The 7,833-nt window shown below is 43.3% G+C and overlaps 1 pseudogene; it reads left to right on the forward strand.

The window, feature by feature from the left end:
* The first annotated feature begins 7,082 nt into the window (after positions 1–7,082).
* LOC112471250 lies at positions 7,083–7,201 on the forward strand (annotated as a pseudogene).
* Positions 7,202–7,833: the final 632 nt, after the last annotated feature.

The raw sequence follows: 7,833 nt of genomic DNA on the forward strand, positions 1-7,833 counted from the left end.
AGGGAAAGTCCCTTCCATAGAGGAAGAAGAAAGCAGACACTACTCCTTCTAGTCCCAATGGTGGTTGGAAAGAAACAAGTTAATTGAAAATCAGATGCATTTGTCCTTACTTTCTTCTTCAGTGGCTAAATCTAGGTGGTGGAGGTGGGGATACAACAGATGTATTTAAAGTATAGGGAAGCCTAAGATCACAGGGCAGAGAGGCACCAATGGAATCCTCCAGGCTCACCAGGGATTGGACTCAGACCTCTAAAAAGAGCCCGCATATGCCCCAGAGACATGGTGAAGCAGTAGTGGAGGAGACAGCAAGATAGAGGAGTCTGAGGCAGTGCCTTGGCCCCCCACAGCAAGCAGGGATCCATAAATTTTCATGTGCCCCACTTAGGGGCCACAATGGGTAGACAGAAGCCCAGGGTTGGGTCAAAGATGCCATTATATGTGGGGCCTTTGCAATCAAGAACAAGTATCTAGGACCATAGGCTACAAAAGACCAGATGGGACTCAGTATTCCTCAGCAATGCATCCTGCAGCAGAGCTAGCAAGGATCCGGAATCCGTATAACAGTACATGGTGCTGAGTCTTCCTTCTCCCCTCCTCCAACATGAGATCAAAGGAAGCCCTGACATATTGGGGTAGTGAGAAGGGACTGAAATCCAAAAGATTTCATTTGTCTGAAAGTGGGTGATTTAAGCTAAAGGGAGTCTACTTAAGTTTAAAAAGACTATATATCACTAATATCTAAGTTTAAGTTTGCTTCTCCAGCTCCCAGTGAGATGGGAGCTTATCAAACTTTGATCAAAGACGGAAAAGTCAAGAGACTCTGTTTTCCCTGTACATCCAATTGCAGTGTCAGCCAACATTGCACATATAAAAATGATGAGTCAGCAGAAGATTGGAGATAGGATTGAGGAGAAAAGAGGTTGTCATACTGGAAACACATGACAAAAATAGAAATTGTTCCACAGGATCTAGATCCATATCTTCTGGAATAGTGCTCAAAACAATAAGAAGGCAGCATGTCTTCAACATGGACAGTGCAGGAAAATATAGTTGACATAGCATATGGTAACCCTTGATATCGATAGCTTTGATATTTGTGACTTTGTTCATGAGCCCAGATTCATGATGTAATCATTTGATATTTGGGGAGGTGAAAGTTTCAGTCTTGCACACCAGTGACTAGACCTAGCCAACCGCATGGCAGTAAGCTCAGCTCCAAGGAACAGCACTTGGAGTGTGCTCCGCTCCTAGGCTAGAGATGCTCCATCTCTGTCTTTGGTTCTCCTCTCGATCTGCAAGTCAACTGAGTATGGTAGTTGCTTGCCACAGAAAGGGATTAAAAGTTGTGGGAAAATTCTGCCCTAAACTGAAATCAAAGCAGAACGAAGAAGCTGAGTTTTCTCCCACCTAGACACACTTATCAGACCTCTCAGACCATGAAAATGTCAGAAAACACATCAAAAGCCAAGTACATGCTTCCACATCCTTCATCTTCACGGGATCTGTTCCTACGTAATAAATCCAGAATGGCTTCTCCTTGGAAATTTAGGAATTCCTAAACCAGAGTGATTCATCCACACCTTCCCCATTACCAACTATCCTCTTACCATCTTGGCACATTTTTTTAAGAAAAGAAAGAAGAGGTGAAATTTAATTAGGGGAAAAGACAGAAAATAAGAAGGCACCTGTATCACCACCTTCTTGGTTGCTGGGTTCTGTGAGGCTTGACATGTGGAAGCATGTTGAACCCATTTCCCATTTAGAAAAAAAGAGTACGGCTCGCTGCAGTTTAATTTTACATAAACACACACTTTGAGGCTGAAGCAAATCTTACTGGTTTCCAATGTAAAAATAAAATATAAAAACTGTTCTTGGAATTATTTCTAAACAAAATTTGTCTCTAATCCTAATGTAACAGAAATGTATACATAAATCAGATTTGTTAAATGAATCTTTGGTTAACAACTATTTGAAAACATAGCATAAAAATACTATGTTTTGTAGGATTTGACATTTTCAGAGATCTATAGTTCATAAATGGAAATACCACTACTAAAAACAGAATATTATAAATAGAATGATGTCATTTGTTTCTAAAGACTATCGATATACTAGAGCGATGAAAAAATAATAATAAAAGCTAGATATTTTGTGGCAAACTTTGGGGGTAATGTTAGGACTGTAATCTTCAAGTTATCTCAGTGTTAACTCTGCAGTCACAAGCACCCCCAAACAGCGAGCATTCTCAGGGCAAACAAGAAATGGGTTAAACCTCTACAGTATTCACTTCATCATTTAACATGGTTAAATCCCCTTACCCTTGCCCCACCTAGAAGTCCTGATGTAGAAGTGAGATCAATGGGCAGAGTAACATGTGAGTTGTTATCAAGGCTCCCTTTTGAATAGCTGATGGGAGCACAAGTCTCTTACCTTCATCCAGGAGTTTCTCAAAGAATACGGTATCGGAATATAGGGTATCGGAAAGAAATATTTTTTAATGTACAGCCTCTTTTCTATATACAATCGATTCTCATTATTCTTAGATTCTGTATTTGTTAATTCTCTTACGCACTAAAATTTGTTTATAACCTCCAAATCGATATTCATGGCACTTTCATGGTCACCTGCAGACATATGCAGAGCAAGGAAAATTTTGAGTCACCTAAAGTACATATTACCAGCTAAAGTCCAACAAGCTGATTGATGTTCTTCTGCCTTCTTGTTTCAGCTTTCATACTGCAAATGCGTGTCCTTTTTACATGCTATGTAGTGCCATGTTTTTTGCATTTTTATGCTTTTTGTTGGTGTTTTTGCTGTTTAAATAACAGCTGAAGGGCTGTCTAGTGCTCCAAATTACAAGAAAAAGAAAATACAAGTGCTATATAAACTTCATCCAGGCATGAGTCATTGTGCTGTTGACCATGAGTTCAGTGTTAAAGAATCAATAATATACATTAAATAAGGTGTCTTTATCAGAAAAACACATAAAATAATGGTATGTATTGATTGGTTGACAAAAATGTTGTGACCAGAGGCTCACAGAAACCTAACCTTATAATTCCTCTAGGAGCAATATTCAATATTCAATAATTCAGTGTTAGCAGTGACTTTATAGAACTCAACCACTGTGAATAATGAGAACTGACTATAATCTCCTGAGTGCAAAACTTGTTTGTCACATGGCATAACTTGAAATGCTGGTTGAATAAAACCATGGAGTCCAGGTTTAATTGGTCAAATTGCCACTTCTGGCAGCATCCCTGCTCGCCCTCCCTCCTACACAAATCTGACTCTTTGATACAAATTGGAACACCTTGGAAAGGAAGGTCTGTGATGGGAGCACACACCTTGAACCAAACCACAGCCCATCCTTTGTAGGGACCACATGTCTAGGAGGAGAGCAGTCTTTTTTGTCTCCTCACTGAAAAAGAACTGAACTTGAAAGCTACAGCTTATCTGTTCTATAGCATTGTCGTGAAACAGGAAGGAGAAAACAAATCTCCCCAACCCAGAGAGAAAAGGAGGGTAGCCCTTGGCTAAGATTTTCATGGAGACTCAATATGGCATTTTCAGAGCTTTTTCAGAGCTTTTCAAAGTTGCTCTTTGCAAAGCGGAGGAAACAGTTATTAAGAGGTAGTGCTATTTTGTACTCCCAGTGGACCCAGGTACACAGTCTGAAGGGGAAGGTTGAGACAGAAGAGAGGAGCCAGTGATGCCGTCCACATAAAAATGTGAAGTTTAACTCCGCTGAGGAAATGTGGTTTTTAAAATTATGGGACATGAAGGAAAATGTGATTCCGTCTCCTTGTGGGTTTTAACTGTCTCTGACAATTATCATTTGTCCTTGGAGAGAGAAAGAGGAGAAAAGGAGGAAGCAAAGGAAAAAAGGAGGGAGGGAGCGGTGAGAGAGAGAGGGGCAGAGAAAGAGAACACATGGTCACATGCCTTTCCACCCGATTCAACAGCCGCTTACTGGAAAACATAAAGGATGAAGGAGTATGCCTGCAAAATATGCAGAGGGGGAGAAATCTGGAAGGAAGAGCTCATCCTAGACTGTGCTATGGGAAGTAGAATGTCAAAAGCCACCCCTTGCCACCCTCTGGAGCACACAGGCTACCGTCAGAGATGAATTTCCTCAGGATTTCCTCAGTACTTTCCTCAGGAAAGTACTGCCAAGGAGAGGGGGGCAAATCCTGGTTGGGGCGAATCCCTTGGGTAAACAATGGCGTTTCTAAAAAAGTGAGTGGGAGTCCCACAATGAGAATTAAAAGAAGCTGGTGCTCCCTTTGAAAGCAAGAACAAGATTGGAATGTCTGCTTTCATCCCTTCCATTCCACCTGTATTAGAAGTCAGCATAAGATGAGGGAAAAAATTATAAGAATTAGAAAAGAATGCCACTCTTGTTATCTGCAGATAATATGATTGTCTACACAGAAAATCCAAAAGAATCTGGTAAAATCCAATAGAATTAATAGGAGAGTGCAGCAAGGTAGTTGGCTACAAAATCCAGAAATAAAAATCAGTAATGAACTTAACAAGCTTATCCCAAAATTTAAGCCAAGACACCTTTTTGAAGATGGGACTTATTCTATCAGACAATAATATTTATTATAAAGCTATAATAATTAAGAGTGAGGTCTTCAGAGACAGGATAGACAAATAGGCCAATTAATTGAATAGAATATAAAGCCCCAGATACAGAAACATGGATATATGTGAACTGGCAAAATCAAGTTTTCTCCAAAATGTGGAAATCAAAGCTCAAGATCAAATTTAATATGTTATACAGAAATAACATGAGACCTTTTAAATTAAAATCGTATACCTCCTATCTCCCTTACAATCTACTGTAGAGGTGATGAAAGGGACAAGGGGACAGAAAAGGGAAATGTGGTCTGACCCCACTGAGCCCTGTGCTAATGACCGGAGAGAAACAGCAACGTCCAGGTCACGGGGATAGTACGGTGTCTGGGCATTCCTGGGTCACCAGCGGCAAAGGAAACGGAGGTCAGCATGGGAGCCATGATGCCCTGGCTACTGCCAGATGGACACCCTAGGAAGGACTGAAAAGAAAGCCCCAACACAGGCTGGCAGGTGAGAGGCAGGGAGGCTGGGAGGCTGGGAGGTGAGAGACCGGCCCATGAATGACTGCCCACACCCAGTCAGCTATGATATATTACAACAAAATTCCTCTGCTATGGATGACACACCACAATTCACTTCCTACATATATTCTTTAATGGCTCTTCCTATGCCAGAGATACTGCTTTCAAGTGTCTTTATCATAATAATCCTTTCCCCTACCAGTGCTAAAGAGCAAGCCAAAACTGTGTAATTTGTGGGCTACAATCTTGCCACCATACATTTACCATGAACTGATTTATGTCCATTCCTGCCTGCTACTGGTCTCATCCCTACTCAGGCTCCTCTAAGACCATGGGAAGAAGTTTGAACCTGTCTGCCTTCATCCATATTACCTACTCCACTTTCTCTAGCTCTCTCTCATGACTCTTAGCCTGTTGGCTGGCTCTGGTCTCATGCCCAGCTCTGGGCTCTCCATCTGATTGGGACTGAACTCTACTCAGCTAGTTCAAAAAAGGAGACTTTAATAAAGGAGCTGTTTACAGAGGTGTGGGTGAGGCTAAAGGAACCAGCGAAGGGTGACTGATCTCTGAGACCAGCAGCAGAGTGCACCTTTACTGCCCTGAGTACTGGAGAGCAAGGGAAGGAAATGGCGACACAGAAGCCCAGTGAGAGGTAGAGCCACTGTCAAAGCAGGGGCGGGGGTAGACACGCTGACCTCGCTCTCTCCTGTTGCCCCTCAGTCTCAAGTGCCTCCCACTGGTCAAACCCAACCTAAATCCAACTGGCATGTGAGCCCCCAAAATGCTATCAATAGAGTCAGCCACTGGGCACAGAGCAGGGTAGAGAAGGGCAGAGAATGAATTTGGTGTGGTCAAACAGGACGAGCCACCTACACATCTCAAATCAGGCCCTTAATGTCTCTTGCAACCATGATTGCTTCAGTTCTATCATGCCCGGACTGGGACTCTACTGGCCTTGTGATAAGGGGGGTTTCTCTTAAGTTCTTAACAAGATGTCCACTTGGCAGCAGTTACAGCACCATGGCTCCCACAATGCTATTCCAATTACCCAACTACTAGAGAGACCACAACTCTGACTCTCCCACTCCTGGGGGTGTAGGAGTCCTAGTACTTCTCTGATGCCAGAAGTTACTGGAAACTTATAGAGAAAGGATGGGGAGGGAATGTCTCCCACTAGAAAGCTCGCAGTAGAGGGACGAGTGGATGGGACAGAAGGCAAAGAGAGGGGGACCACAGGAATAAAAAGCCCAAGCCAGGACCCTGGGAAGGGAGGTGGTCCCACTTCTCCCTTCAGAGGGTGCCCGACAAGGAGCAGGATGGCTCAGGTAGCCCAGATAAGGAGGACAACAGCCAAAACCACATAGCAATGCCCATTCCAAGTTCACACCTTTCATTCTGTCCAGACCAGATTCCACCCCCACTTGAACATATAAAATTATCCTGCCTCACTTAGTATGTGTTTCCCAACCAGCTTCCTGTATTCTTAGTTCTTTCCTCTCCTTTCTTTGTAGGTTTATTTATGTCATCCCATCATTTTTTGTTGTCACTAGTCCTAATTTCATGTTCTTTGCCAACTTTTAGTAACTTTTTAAAATATGGTTGCCATAACAACTCTTGTAAAAAAATCACAAGCTGGCTGCGTTATGTAGCAGTTGGCATGTCCCACCTTGGAACGACATCCTGGTAAAACAGAAAGTGTGGGCTTCTGTTTTATGTTAATACTGAGACTTAGGGACCAGAACCAACACACTTCCCACCAGCAGGCAGGCACTTACATTAGCTCATTAACCCTCCAGCTACCCTCTGAGGTATGAAGCACTCCTAGTCCCATTTTATAGATGAGAAAACTAAGGCTCAGAGAGCTTGAGTAATTTGTCCCAGGTTGTGCTGCTGGTGAGGGTCAGAAGTGGGACGAGAACCCAGAGCTGTCTGGGTCTGAAACACATGCTCTTAGCCAGTAAGTCAAGAATCTCCCATGTCTATGGCCATGCTATCTTGAACAAGCCCGATCTCGTCTGATCTCAGAAGCTAAGCAGGGTCAGGCCTGGTTACTATGTGGATGGGAGACCACCTAGGAATACCGGGTGCTGTAGGCGTTAAAAACTAAAAAATAAATAAAACTGGCATTACTCTCACTGGAGAGATAGACTGAAAAATCCCCAGATTTGGAAAGAGTCTCTCATGTAACTCACTTCAAAGATCCCCAAGTGAAGACACAAACATGGGAGACGGTGATGCAGACCTCCAGGAGCCCCTGCTCCTGGCATCCACCCTCTTCCTCCATGAGAGGTATGGGGCTTCTCTAAATGATGATTCTGCTTCTGGGCCATGGCTGGTTGAAGCTGATACTCTCTTGATTCTCTTCCTTCCTGAGAACCTGGAGTGTGTATGAGAATGTCCTCCTGGGTTCAAACACTGGGTTGCCCACTATTACAATCAGATCAAAATCTGACCCTGAGACCAGCGTTCAGGTGTAAGTGGTGTGATTAAGAAAGCAAGATATGGAAGGGGAAGAAGCCAAGCATTTCAGGCAAGGCCGCAAGCTCGGCCTCATCCTGTGGGGAGCTCTGAGGCATATACTATATCTCAGACTTTTCCACCTTCGGAAGCCAAGCTTCTGTACTCCCACACCTGTCTTTGGCTAGGAAGGAAGGAGCTTGGGGAAAGGGCATGGAACTCTCAGGCCCTTCTATCTGTTTGGGAGGGACAAGGCGGCTCTACCATCCAA

The sequence above is a fragment of the Pteropus alecto genome, unplaced genomic scaffold (assembly GCF_000325575.1).
Source record: "Pteropus alecto unplaced genomic scaffold, ASM32557v1 scaffold45, whole genome shotgun sequence".
In the NCBI taxonomy this organism is placed as follows: Eukaryota; Metazoa; Chordata; class Mammalia; order Chiroptera; family Pteropodidae; genus Pteropus; species Pteropus alecto.